The sequence below is a fragment of the Erythrolamprus reginae genome, chromosome 7, assembly GCF_031021105.1.
Source record: "Erythrolamprus reginae isolate rEryReg1 chromosome 7, rEryReg1.hap1, whole genome shotgun sequence".
Classification (NCBI taxonomy): domain Eukaryota; kingdom Metazoa; phylum Chordata; class Lepidosauria; order Squamata; family Dipsadidae; genus Erythrolamprus; species Erythrolamprus reginae.
The window spans coordinates 62,882,056-62,897,611 of NC_091956.1; positions in this window are offsets into that span (position 1 = coordinate 62,882,056).

Here is a 15,556-nt window from a genome sequence, read left to right on the forward strand (position 1 = left end):
GGCTGCTAGCTGGAATGCTAAATTGGGCTCACCGCCGTGGCTTGTGAGTGCCAGCAGGGCCAGCCTGATTTTGCTTCTGCACCTGTGTAGGTAGCAACATCATGCACAAAGCCACAGGTGTGGCCTTGTTTCGGTGAGTATTTTTTGCTTCTCTGCATGTTGAAACATGGGCGCAACTACAGCTCCGTGCGCGATTTTGCTATCTACACAGGTGCAGAAGCAAAATCGCGCTGGCTCCGCTAGCACTCGCGAGCCATGGCAGCGAGCCCAATCTAGCATTCTGGCTAGCAGCCCACCCCTGCTCAACACTGTCAAACTATTTACTAAGTCTGCACTTAGTAAATAGTTTGACAGTGTGCTTAAATTATTAATTAATAACATTTATTAATAATACATATTAATATGAGCAAGCTATATTCTTAATATGAGCCAGAAGTGTGCTGCAGCTGCCAAAAAATCCAACACAGTTGCATAAACAGAGGGATAGAATCAAGATCATGTGGAATGTTAATACCACTTTATAATGCCTTGGTAAGGCCACAGTTGCAATACTGTACTGCATTCAATTTTGGTTGCTACAATGTAAAAAGAATGCTGAGACTCCATAAAAAGTTCAGAGAAAAGTAAAAAAGATGATTAGGAGAGTGGAGGCTACAACTTATAAAGAACTGTTGCTGGAATTAGGTATGTCTAGTCTGATGAAAAGAAGGATTAGGCATAATAGCAGTGTTCCAATATCTCAGGGGCTTCCACAAAGACAAAAGTGACAAACTATTCTCCAAAGAACCTGAGGGTAAGACTAGAAGCAATAGCTGGAAACATATCAAGGAGAAAAACAACTTAGAACTAAGGAGAAATTTCCTAACAGAAAATTTAATCAGTGGGAAAACATGCCTCCAGAAGTTGTAAATACTCAAACACTGGAAGTTTTAAAGAAGAGATTGGCTAACCATTTGTCTGAAGTGGTGTAGAGTTTCCTGCCTAAGTGAGGGGTTGGACTAGAAGACCTCCAAGGTCTCTTCCATCTCTGTTATTCTATTCCATTATTTTTGGTTTTATTATTCCAAGGTCAGTGTTTTAGGTTTTTTATGTGTATTTCTGAATTTCTGCAGAGATTCAAACATTTTTAAAAGATCCTCAATTTGCCAGACAAAATAACATCAATACCTAAAAGCAGACAAGTAAAAATAACTCAAAAAGATCAGATTTTAAAATAAAGTTGATCCAGAACACAGTTGTATTCTGGCATAATATTAAAGTTACTTACTCAAAATTATTAGAGAGACAATGAAAATGCAATTTAAAAATACATGTTAAAATACAGGCAGTAAATAAGGACAGCATATTTGTTACCCAAGTTGCAGAATTATTTTAAAGTATAACTAGTCAAATATTAGCACATATTCTTTGTCTCACAGAGCATTACCCAGGATATTTAGTTGATGATTTGGGTATAATCTAATGATTGGGGTTTTCAAAAATTTTGGCCCTATCAGATATATTACACTCTTCATTTTAATGGAAAAAAACCCAAGCTAAAACATCTTAATTCTGCCAGGTTTCTAATGCATTATTTTATTAACTGTAATATATTTTAAATTGTGTTTTAGAACTGTTTTCTTCCAGATAGTTATTTTATAGATCTTTTAGGACATTTTTACTATAGTAGTTTTTACCATATAAACAGTATTTTATTGCTGCATTTAAAACGTAAAATATGTGACTCTCTCTCTCCCTCCCTCCATCCCTCTGTGTACTGTATATGATATAAGAACTTTAGCTATTAGTTCTTATTAAACATACAAAATGATAATGATATTACTAACAGTAATGGTAATTATTTGGGATGATGGCTGCCAAAAAATCACAGAATGTGTTACTTAATATTAATAAATGTTAATGTTAATAATGATAATAAATACTCTTTTTTTTTTAACTAGAAAACGAAGAGCATTACTTTGCAAGTTATGTAACCTACAATTCCAGAGAAATTCTGGACTAAATAAAAGTTTAGGTTTCCAATGTTCTTAATTCCCAATATTCTTACACTATGTACAAAATAGAACAAAGACTTTGGCACTAAAAGATTCATAATAAATGATTTCCTCAATTTTGCCTAAAAGATTCACAATAATAGACAGAAGGAAGATTACAATTCTTCAAACATGTAGCTTGGTTGGTGTTTTATAAAATATTGATGAATGGTTCTGTTCTGTCTAGGCAGGCCAACAACCCAAATTAACATATACACAGTTGAAGCATAATAGTAAAAAAGGTATATTGATTACAAAACGTTCAGGTGAAAAATGGTTAATAGTTTCAACTCAAAATTAGTCCATTCTGGCATTGTTCCCAGCTTAATAGTCTCTGAAATAAGAACAGGTCATTAGGGAGTATTCCTTTACAGTGATTCTGTCAATCAACTAGATTTACAATTTCTCCAGAATTTTTTCAAAAGATACAGATTACAGGAGTTAGAGTGATCTGAAAGCACCAAATGTTCCTGAAACTCCTGGGCTCACACATGGCCATGATTTTTCAAATGTTGTTCATCACACCCACTTCTCCCAAACCTGTCACTTATATAGGGACAATGCATGGCCAAGAATTCCATAGGCCTACTAATGAGAAAGACCCTTTCCTTCTCATATATTCATGTCTGGACATTGTTCTCCTAACTCTTGTATCTAACATGGGCTCCTCCACATCCTCTTCTGACTCCAATACATGAGGGTGCTTCAGTCTCTAATTGATCCTCAGTCTCTAACTCCTCATCACTCTCACTCTCAGATGTCAAGAATACTAGCATCCATTTCTTGTTCTTCAAAATCCATGGTCAGCTGAGCCAATCTCTGACCAGCCAAAACAGGTTCTATTGTGCCTCCTGTTGTTAAAATAATTGACTTGGATCATGAGGTTCATGTAAAATTTATTGATAAGATTTTCTCTCTACAAAATTGATATTTTTCCCCCCATTGTCTATTTCAAAGACTTGTTTTACTTAAGATGACATTGACATTGTAAACTCTGGGAGAGGCAATTCTGAAATGGCATTTGTGGCATTCATGATGCTCTCTGAGCACTAGCCTGACATTTATAACTACTAAATAATGCAACAAAGAACATTTCATGGTTCATGAGAACCTTTTCACATGCAGGCATTGTAACTTCCAAATAATTTAGCTTGTGTTCTGAAACATGTTTCTTGTCAAACATTTATTTGATGAAGAAGAACCAACAATAAACATTTAATGAATTTTTTTTTCAAATTAGAATTGTGTAACTAGACAACAAGAAAAAAAATTCTGATCAAAGCCTGCAGATTAAAAACTCTTCAGTTAAGTTTTTTTCTTTAAGATTCATCAGAGCAACGTCCCCTCCTTAACTATAATTACAAATACATTTTAAAATAATCACCAATATTTGTATTTTCTTTTACTTACTGCAAATGTTTCAAAAAAAGTTTGTATTATTATTACTACAACAACTATAGTACTATTGGTGTGCAGAATTTTTCAGAAACTGCAGAATATTGTTTTTTAATTACTTATGAAAGCATTTTTATTCCATGCTTGTATTTGCATTAATTTTCCCCTTTAGCACCAAGACAACTGAGTTTATGCATTGCAAATCTTGGCTTTATGTAAGAGAGGAGTCACACATCTACTCTGCTGGAGGCACTATGAAGCATACAGAAAAAAGATAGCAACAAAACGAAGACAATATAAAAATTTGGTAAGGAACACACAATGCTTAAAGTTAGCTAAAGGCAAAGATATAACAGGACATGTGGAAAAAAAGTTTTCATGAAAAAAAAGAATCCTGAGAAAGATGTGGTAGAGACATAAGAACACTTATCATTTTTCATTTTTAGATCACATGATTAAGAAAGTTAAACATGGAGAAAGCTAACTTGGAGTTCCAATTTTATTACTTGAACCCGTTTCAATCAATATTTTTGTCACAATTGTAAAAGTCCATTTGAACTTTATCGTGGAGGCGATGAATTTAAGAGCTCTAAGCATTTATTAAAAAACAAGATTTCTTTTATTATGAAAGTAAAAATAAACATTGTCTGAGTAGACAAAATAACAAATACCTCACATCATGGAGTCTTAAGGCAGAGAAGAACAACGGAGCAAGAAGGCGTAAATGACAAGGCAGGATATTACATCAAAAATAGGAGAAAATTAATAAAGGCAAAACATATTAACTCTTTAATTACTAAATGTCTCTGAGGTTGGCAGAGACAACTGCACCAGTTGTTTTGATGGATGATCTATGGGTACATTTGATGAGAAAAGTGCAATCCTGCGGGTTCTCCTGAATATCTTGGCAGCATTTGTTATTATCAGTCATGGTATCATTCTTGACTATCTATGGGGTTAGACTTGAGGTCCCTGGTACTGTCATGCAGTGGTTCTAATCGCTTTTGTTGGGATGCATGCAGAAAATGATGCTAGAAGACAATTGTTCAGATCTTAATTAACTGACATACAACATCTCACCATTTTGTCTGAGTTTTGCATCAGTATACTAATCACATATTTTATTGTTTCTTGCTGTCTAATTTCAGGAAAACAGTTAGCATCCTTAAATAAGCTCTGGATGACAAAGAATAAGTTAAAATTATATCAAAACAAGATGGACGTGGTGTTTTGATAGAAAAATCTAGATTCAAGAATAGTGGTGAAGGCTACTGTAGAGATGATTGCATTCCATTTCATAAAAGATGCCAATGTTGGTTTCTGTGATGAGAGTCAATGGAAGAAGGGACAGTTAGTTGGGGAAATGTATATAATTGCAATCCCTTGTAATACTGATATTAAAAGTCAGGAAGTGATAGAATATTAACCAAATGCTTTTGTAAGTATAAAGAAATTCTCATTCATTATGTTACCCTTTCTTTTTGGATAACCTTTTATTTAAATATTCCTAATGTGCCATCAAAATATGCAAAAAAGGCTGCTCACCCCTTGCACTAGCAAAAAAGTTCCTGTCATCCAAAATGGTGTGTTAAACCTAGCACTGGAACATGAAGGTAGGTTTCAGTATCATTTATAGACTATTAATACCTGCACAAATACATTCAGTTGCAATCAGTATTGCATATATCTGAGTAATATAATTATACGTTTCATTGCAAAATCTATGACTTTCCCTGAGTGCAGTGCAAGCAGTTTAGAAAATATTGTTTTTATTTGACCAATGGTAAACCAAGATAATTTCCTACCAAATAACTTATTATAATTTGAAAAAGTGAGTTAAATTAGTTGTAGATAGCTTATGACTGTGCAAAAGTAGAATTAACTCATAAGCATTTTTGTTAAGAAGTCTTAGTTGAATAGTTATTATTATTATTATTATTATTATTATTATTATTATTATTATTATTATTATTATTTAGATTTAGATTTGTATGCCGCCCCTCTCCGCAGACTCGGGGCAGCTCACAGCAGTGACAAAAACAATATACATTGACAAATCTAATAATTCAAAATCTAAAATAACACTTGTACATTTAAAAATCTAAAAGCAAAGAACCCCAATATAAAAAACATACATTCAGTCATATCAAGCACTAAAACTACATAGGCAGGGGGAGAGGTCTCAGTTCCCCCACGCTTGACGACAGAGGTGGGTTTTAAGGAGTTTACGAAAGGCAAGGAGGGTAGGGCCAGTTCTAATCTCTGGAGGGAGCTGATTCCAGAGAGTCGGGGCCGCCACAGAGAAGGCTCTTCCCCTGGGTCCCGCCAGACGACATTGTTTAGTCGACCGGACCCAGAGAAGGCCAACTCTGTGGGACCTGACCGGTCGCTGGGATTCGTGTGACAGAAGGCGGTCTCGCAGATATCCTGGTCCGGTGCCATGAAGGGCTTTATAGGTAATAACCAACACTTTGAATTGTGGCCGGAAACTGATCGGCAACCAATGCAGACTGTGTAGTGTTGGAGTAACATGGGCATATTTGGAAAAGCCTATGATTGCTCTCGCAGATGCATTCTGCACGATCTGAAGCTTCCGAACATTCTTCAAAGGTAGCCCCATGTAGAGAACGTTACAGTAGTCGAGCCTCGAGGTGATGGGGGCATGAGTGAGTTATGAAATAAGCTATATTATATGCAGAAGTTCATGTAATAGGTTTTTCATATGCTTATAAGATAATAATTGTCTGAATAATCTACATAAATCTGGATATACATACCATACATACAAGCTTCTTCCATGCTGCCAAAACTTTTCCTTTGCTACTCACAATTTTTTATTATGAGTCTGCTTTGTATAAACATATTTGTGTAGAATAAAATATGTGCTACAAACTTAGTTGTTTGCTCTCTGTTCGTTATATAAATCTTTGTCCAAAACTCAGTATAAGGATAAGCTTTCTAGTTTTCTATGGCCAACCTATTCAGTACCAAATAATCATTTTTCATCATTTGGATAAATCATTTGACATATGAGAAATGTTTAAATCAAAGCAAGAATATACAGTATTTACATTGTTATGCGTACTTACAAGAAGATCGGGGAATTTTGTTAAAGCCTTACGTTCATTCACTCATTCACTCAGTCATGAGGAGAGATATTTACTAGATTAAGATCATACTCAAAGAAATATTTAAAAGTTGCTTTTCAACATCCAATTCTAATATTTGAACTACTTTTATCTCCTAGAAAAATGACAACTTATGCGCCTCTAAGGTTTCTCTCAATTATATTCTTTTTGAGACTGGCACTGTAACTTGATAGATAACAATAGTACTCTGGAACAACAATAATAATTTTATTCCTGCATTTTAGGATAAAGTCATATTTAGGACTGACAATAGCAATTTTCTGAAACTCTGCTTTGAGTCAAGCATTTATTATGGCTGAGTGTATTTACCTCCTTAACATTCAGTAGCTCTCCTCACAAATGATACAGTAATTTTTAAGAGGTTTATCCCATCCAACATTGTTAAAATGTAAATAAAATAAATAAAATGGATTTTAAAGCCCTAGGGTGCCTCTAATAGCTTTTCCTTTCAGACGTGAAGCTCATACAAACTTTTCTAAATGATGGCTTTTTATACAACTAAAGAAAACAACAGTTGGATATTGGTGTCACTTAGGAATGCTGTTAACTCCTGTTGTTAAGGTGCACCAGAAAATCTTCTGGGGTATTAATTAGGTGGTCATGAATTATGGATGGAGAACTAAATGTCTGGTATCAAAGTTCCCTTTATTTTAGAGATTAATACATATAATTTGAATAAAAAATTATTTAAGAAATGGGGAAGGGAAAGATTGACAGAATTCAAATGTTCTTTAAAATGTTATGAGAACCCATCTTACAGGCCATGTTTGATCTAACAGGACTACCCACTGGCATTCTGTCTGTTGGTATCATGCTACAAAGTACAAAACAAGCTCCCATTAAAAGGATATGGTATCCTTTTAATTATATCTTTAATAGGATCATAGTTATGTCATTAAATGCCCAGTATCCAACGCCTGCATCATCTGACATACAGTAAATGTCTGGTGACAGTATATAACAGTGATGACGAACCCTTTTCCCCCTTGGGTGCGGAAAGAGCTTGTACATATGCTATCATGCATGCGCGAATGCCCACACCTATAATTCAATGCCTGGGGAGAGCAGAAACAGCTTCTCCAACACCTCTTGAGGCCGGAAACAGCCAGTAGGATTGTGTTTCACCTCCCCCAGGCTCCAAAGGCTTCCCTGGAGCTGGGCAAGGGTAAAATCACCCTCTCCCATCCTCACTAGAGGCTCTCTAGAAGCCAAAAATGCCCCCCATGCCTCTGTGTGAGTAAAAAATCAGCTGGTCGGCACACACATGCATGTTGGAGCTGAGCTAGGGTGATGGTTCGTGTGCCAGAAGATATGGCTGTGTGCCACCTGTGGCATCCGTGTCATAGGTTCGCCATCACTGGTGCGTTCCAAAAGTAATGCAATTGAATTTCCCACATCGCTCCTATTGGTTGGACCGAAGCACTTGGAGTAGGTGGGGGGACAGACACTAAGCTTTGCCACAAAACCGGTCTCAGTGCTCTCCAAGCTGTGAAAGTAGCAGGACGTCAGTTATTGTAAACCTCTGTGCGCCGACTTTGTCACAAAAAAATGGAATCGGAAATTTCAAGTGAACTTTTGCAACATATAGAAATTGAACCTGATTATTTGGACAACGTCATCACTGGTGATGAAACCTGGGTTTTTGAATACGACCCAGAAACAAAATGCCAAAGCTCTGAGTGGCACACTGACCAGTCCCCCAAGCCCAAAAAGGTGAGAATGAGCAAATCAAAAGTGAAAACAATGGTCATTGTCTTTTTCGACAGTAAAGGAGTAGTCCATAAGGAGTTTGTTCCTTAAAGACAGACAGTTAATGCTGCCTAGTACGTGGATGTGCTGGAAAGATGTAAAAGGGTCATCAGGACGAAAAAAGACATCTCTGCTACCAACACGCTACGAGTCCACGAGTTCCTGGCCAAACGGCAGGTGCCAACACTGCCCCCCCTAGTCTTGATGTCATCCCAGCGGACTTCTTTTTGTTCCCTCGGGTTAAGGCAGCCCTGAAAGGAACCCGTTTTTCATCTATAGAAGAGATCCAATCAGCCGTGATGAAGACCTTGTGAGAGGTCCCCGAAGACACCTTCCAGGGCACATACTGGCCATGGTATGTCGTGGCTATACAATGAATCTTTATATGAGTTTACAAATGACATTTGAACATATCTTCTTTTCTTTGTTTGTGTAGAATAGAGAACTTGTGTTTGGGAGCACCATTGGGAATTGAGCAAGTCTCAGGAGAAAGGTGGCATAGAAATCAATCAATCAATCAATCAATCAATCAATCAATCAATCAAATAATGTGATCAAAATAAGAAACAGGAATATACAGAGTATATTATTATTTAGTTATAAATTTTTATTTATTTTTTTAATTTTTTTAGTGTTATACCACTAAGTTTTAATGTTAAAACCTACTGGCAGCTAATAAGTAAGATTTCTTCCCCAATCTTAAAAAGTTGCAACTTAGATAACTTTATTTTGCAGTATTCCTAATGAACTGTTTGATTTGCATTGGCCAAAATCCAAAAATTAGCTGTGGATAGAAATTTCTGCCTTTTCTATTCCATACTACATTATATGCCAACAATTATTGTGAATTTATAATTTCATCAGTATAGCTCAAGCTTATTTTCTTCCTTTATAAAAATTCCTTATTGGGGATATTACAACTGACAGCTTCTAGAAATTTATTTAATAATGTCAGTGATGGGCAATTACATTTTTTTTAGCAATATGTTGGAATACAAATTTCCTGGCGATATTCAAAATGCTACACGTCCATATTATCTCTTATTTTTATTTCAATTGTCATATTGTGGTCTTAACTAATATAGGATAACAATCCCAGGATTAGACATTTTAAAAATTATTTGTATTTTTGCCCTTCTGTTTTGTAGACTGAAGTTTACATTACTATTCTAAACAATGTTTGTAATAGTAAACTGCTCTGGACTTGTTTGAAAGAACAGTATAGAAATAAAATAGTAAATATACATTATCTTCATAATACTTGTGAAACATGTCTTGAGAAGAATTGACAACTTCTGGTTTTTCCACACCAAAAAATAGATAAATGGTACTTATGGCAGCAAATAACTTTAATGATTTTTTTGGTTCACCTTTCACTTCTCAAAACCTTTTAAATGTTCTTTTCATAGAAAAAGAAATGAAAGAATTTACTGAACATTACTGAGCCCAGAACAGACTCAACAGTTTTCTACAAAGAGAGACTTGTTTCACATTACTGACAGATATGAAATACATTTTTATGACCTGAATTTGACCTGTATAGATATTACTGTTAATCTCTCTGACATATAAACAAATACTTTTTATCTGTTATCTCCTGTCAGGCTTTTAACATTTTTTAGCTGTAAATCTCAGCACTCTATTTCTTTAATCCAGTTCAGTAATTGGTTTATTTGTCAGAAGTTTACTGATGACACTTGACTAGATAAATGTCTTTACTGCAAAAAGAAAAAGAAAAAAGAATGCAGCTTTCCAATATACAGTGGTACCTTTACTTAAGAACTTAATTCATTCCATGACCAGGTTCTTAAGTAGAAAAGTTTGTAAGAAGAAGCAATTTTGCTCATAGGAATCAATGTAAAAGCAAATAATGCATGCAAATCCATTAGGAAAGAAATAAAAGCTTGGAATTTGGGTGGGAGGAGGAGGATGAAGAAGAGGAAGAGGACAGTCACTGACAAAGGAAGAAGGTGAGGTGAGGGAAACCAGCCCTCATTAACAAACGTATCCCAGCCATAGAAACTGAAACCAGACTCAGAACACACATTGCAAAACACCCAAGTAGCCTGCAAGCTCCAACTACTCAGGATATCACACCTAATCCACAATCATTAACTAATCAGCATACCTCAGTTAAATCAATGACCCCAGGTGTTACCCCACTGACTCACCAGGAAGTTTCTACACAGCAGGCAATTGCTGAGCCATCAAACCACACCCAGCCACCAGTATTTCCTACGCCACCCCAAATCACTCCCAAAGTCTTCCTACAGCTGCCCAAATCGCTCCCAAAATCACCTCTCCAAAAGCTTCCTACAGCTCCCCAAATCACTCCCAAAATTACCCCTCCAAAAGCTTCCTACGCTGCCCCAAATTGCTCCCAAAACCACCTCTCCAAAAACTTCTTACGCTGCCCCAAATCACTCCCAAAGTCTTCCAAAATCATCTCTCCTTTCAAAATGCCTCGTTTCTCCTTGCTGCCTTTCTTCACTCCATTTATTATTATTTATTATTGTTATTTATTAGATTTGTATACCGCCCCTCTCCGAAGACTCAGAGCGGCTCACAACAACAAAACATTAAAAATCCAAAGATTAAAACAATTTAAAACCCTTAATATAAAAACAATCATAATTTCATACAGACCATACCTAAAGCGGAAACAGCCCAGGGGAATCAATTTCCCCATGCCTGACAACAGAGGTGGGTTTTAAGGAGTTTGCAGAAGGCAAGGAGGGTGGGGGCAGTCCTAATCTCCGGGGGGAGTTGATTCTAGAGGGTTGGGGCCACCACAGAGAAGGTTCTTCCCCTGGGTCCCACCAGACGAAATTGTTTCGTCGACAGGACCTGGAGAAGGCCAATTCTGTGGGACCTAACCGGTCGTTGGGATTCGTGCAGCAGAAGGCGGTCCTGGAGATATGCCATGAAGGCCTTTGCCTTCGTTAGGACCTCGATTTGGGTGGCATAGTAAGTGTTTGCCTTGTTTCTCCTTGCTGCCTTTCTTCAGTCCATTTGCCTTCATTAGGACCTGGAGTTTGGGTGGCATAGGGAGTGTTTGAAGGGGTGATTTTGAATGCGATTTGGGGTGGCATAGGAAGTGGCTGGAGGGATGATCTTAGGAGCGATTTGGGGCAATATAGGAAGCTTTTGGAGGGGTGATTTTTGGAATGATTTGGGGCAATGAAGGAAGCTTTTGGAGGGGTGATTTTTGGAGTGATTTGGGGCAATGAAGGAAGCTTTTGGAGGGGTGATTTTTGGAGTGATTTGGGGCAACCTAGGAAGGTTTTGGAGGGGTGATTTTTGGAATGATTTGGGGCAATGAAGGAAGCTTTTGGAGGGGTGATTTTTGGAGTGATTTGGGGCAACCTAGGAAGGTTTTGGAGGGGTGATTTTTGGAATGATTTGGGGCAATGAAGGAAGCTTTTGGAGGGGTGATTTTTGGAATGATTTGGGGCAATGAAGGAAGCTTTTGGAGGGGTGATTTTTGGAATGATTTGGGGCAATGAAGGAAGCTTTTGGAGGGGTGATTTTTGGAGTGATTTGGGGCAACCTAGGAAGGTTTTGGAGGGGTGATTTATGGAGTGATTTGGGGCAGCATAGGAAGGTTTTTGAGGGGTGATTTTGGAGGGGATTTGGGGTGGCATATGAAGCATCTGGAGGGGTAATTTTGGGAGCAATTTGGGGCAGCGTAAGAAGCTTTTGGAGAGGTGATTTTGGGAGAGATTTGGGCGGTGTAGGAAGCGTCTGGAGGGGTGGTTTTAGGAGCAATTTGGGGTGGTGTTAGCCTTCGTTAGGACCTCCATTCCTCACTTCTCCTTGCTGTCTGTCTTTTGAGAAAAAAGGAAGCAAAAATAAATATGTATGTGAACAAGCAGAACAAAGCTGGGGTGGGTTCTGGCTTACCTCACTGCCGGTTTGCATCCTCACATACTGTGTGCAGTGCTAAAAACTAAGCTTCTGCGCATGTGCAGAAACCAAAAAAACAAGATTGTTGTGCCTATGGCACCGCTGAGAGAGCAATTTTGGGGTCATGTCCAGCTAGCTATCATTGCCAGTTTGGTGAGCCGGGGGGGGGGTGTTATACCTCTATTCCTGGTGTGAACTGGCAGGAACTCACCTTTGGAACATAGGTAATCTTTTGTAGTGCTGTATTTGAAAATACATAATATAGATACATTATCTATGCAATTGGGTCAGTGACTAGCATAGAAGGGTTTTTTAAAATTCATGCAATGCATATCTCTAAGGAAGGTGACTTCAATCTGATTTAGCAGATGTCAGTGCAAGTCTGGTATTGGGTGGTCCATATAAGTTGTTTTGAAGTGTAATCACATGTTTGAGCTCTGAGAGTAAGCAACTATCAGAAGTGCTTTGGTGCTAAGAATTAAATATCTGGAACTCTTCAGCATCCATGCAATCAAGGCAATCACTGTCACAGTTAAGCAAGTTGGTGTCAAGTATTAAAGAACGCAGATGGACAGCACGTTGTGCACAATTATTGGTTTAGCTTCAGGACTTTGGGGGAATATCTTGTTATCTGGATGGTTGGTCTCCATTACCTAGACTATTATTCAGCGAATTAAAGCTGAGATTCTAATTGGCCCTAAACATCTGGATTATGTGTCTGGCAAGATTAAAGCCCTATTTTCTATCGTTATTTTGCCCACCTGGTCTGGGATGGAGACAGGCAGATCTCGGCTCGATAAAATCTTCCTCTTGTGTAATATGGGTAATAATAGACACCTGACTGATTTAATAGTATGTCCTATTTAATAGGTTCTGATATTATGGTCAACTGAAAACATTTGATTATAAGCTAAACCAATGATTTAAGCAATTAGTTAAAAAGAACTAGATACATCTTTTGCATTTTAAGAGTGAGGAAAGCTATGGAGAGAAGGAAGAGAAAAAGGCTTCAGAATTGAAGCATCCAAGGAGTCAAGTGATAAATATAATATCCCACTGCCTTTAAATATAATATAATATATCCCACTGTCTTTTTCTGGTATATGCAGTCAAGTATTCAACAGTCACTTTCTCTTTTTCTTGACTCTGTTTTGTTCCTGTCCATCTTTCAATGTTTTTCTATATATGACCATGTTCTTCCTTTTATTTTCTGTGTTTTTGTGTAATATCTGCCAAGAAGGATGACTCTGTTTTTCACAATGTAGTTCCCTTACCGTTTAAAATTATCGTCCCTTACCGTCCCTTACCGTTTAAAATTATAAATTCCTATACTTAAACAAGATCTAAGTATTGCCCACAAGATCATATGCTGCAACGTCCTGCCCGTCGGCGACTACTTCAGCTTCAACCACAACAACACAAGAGCACACAACAGATTTAAACTTAATATTAACCGCTCCAAACTTGACTGTAAAAAATATGACTTAGGTAACTGAGTTGTTGAAGTGTGGAACTCAGTACCGGACTCCATAGTGTCCTCCCCAAACCCCCAATACTTTACCCTTAGGTTATCTACGGTTGACCTATCCAGATTCCTAAGAGGTCAGTAAGGTACAAGTGCACTACAGTGCCTTCCGCCCCTGTCCTATTGCTCTCCTATATCTCCTATACCTTTCTTCTATTCCTATATCTCTTCTTCTATTCTTTCATTGATATGTTCTATTACTATATCTTCTTTTTCTATTATTTCTTAGATATATTTTACTATGAGTATCTCCTCTATAACCTTCATCATGTATTTTACTATGTGTATATAGATATATACCCACTAAAACCCTCATTGTGTATTGGACTAAATAAATAAATAAATAAATGAATGAATGAATGAATGAATGAATAAATAAATAAATATCCTAGGGTTATGACTGTTTATATATGTAAAACTCTTATATGGTTATTTTCAATTTATAATAAATTATATCTGTTAAGGAGTATGAAGAACCCTGAGTTATCAAGGACATGCACAAAAAGAAGGTATTCCAGCAGATATCCAGGAGATATGTGTAATTATTCAGTCATAAAAAACAGATACATTAAACTTTATAAAATAGCACAGTCAAGTTAAACAATCTGGTCATACAATCAAATCAGTCAATAATTCTCAATACAATAATAAGATTATAAGCTTGACTTTATCTTACATATCAGACATACATTACAACATACAAATACATCAAATTAACATTAAACACACAGAACTTATTATATCAGTCATAGTGAATCAGCAGAAAGAAAAGAACTAATATAAAGATAGAAACTAGAAATGGGGAAAATATTACTTGTTTAACTTGGTAATTATTTTATTAATGATTAGAAAATAAAAGCAGAAGTTAGAAATGTGGATATGTAAACAAAGGTGAAGAAAGTTATATAATTAAATAATGAATATTGAATAATCAAGTCAAGTAAACCTTATGATTATTAGGAGCATTATGCTTATAAATGTAGTCTTTACATGATATCTCTGTTTGATATTATCAATTGTCTATAGAGAAAGCTGAACAGAGGGTTTAAATAACGCATTTAAAAAAAATAAGGATAAGTGAAGACGATGGTAAATAGGATCTGAAAACAATAGTCATAATTACTGTGTGTATAAAATTTACTATCTTAAAAGAGAGTGTATCCAGACAGTACACTGTTATTGTGAATATAGAAATTTTATATAAAAACCAATAAAATTGTATAATAATAATAATAATAATAATAATAATAATAATTATTATTATTATTATTATTATTATTATTATGATGATGATGATGATGATGATAATATACACAACTAGTTATTTAGGTATCGGGATTTAACATGGGTCATTGCATTAGTAGTAAAAGATAATACTAGTCTACGTGCCCCATCCACTGAATTACAAATGAATAGAAAAGGATGTAAACATCTGCATTGAGTAAAGCTTGGATCTATGTGGGCTCATGATTTTTGTTCTTGTTTGCAACAAAAATGGAAATACTGTGTCATTACAGTGTCTTTTTTTGGATTGTTAAATTAGATGTGTGTCTGTTTGTGTGTGTATATGTGTGCATCCAGTCAAATCTGTATTTTTTTTCCTGGTAGTGTCTAGTCCAAATCTAATTATTAACCAGGTTTAACCCTGCCTACATGAGGTCACCAGTCAGTTTGGTGTAGTAGTCAAAGAACTAGGCTAGAAACTGGGAGAATATGAGTTCTAGTCCTACTTGAAGCATAAAGTCAACTGGGTGACCTTTATCTTCAGTCCTAGGGAGAGGGCAAACCAGGAAGTCTCT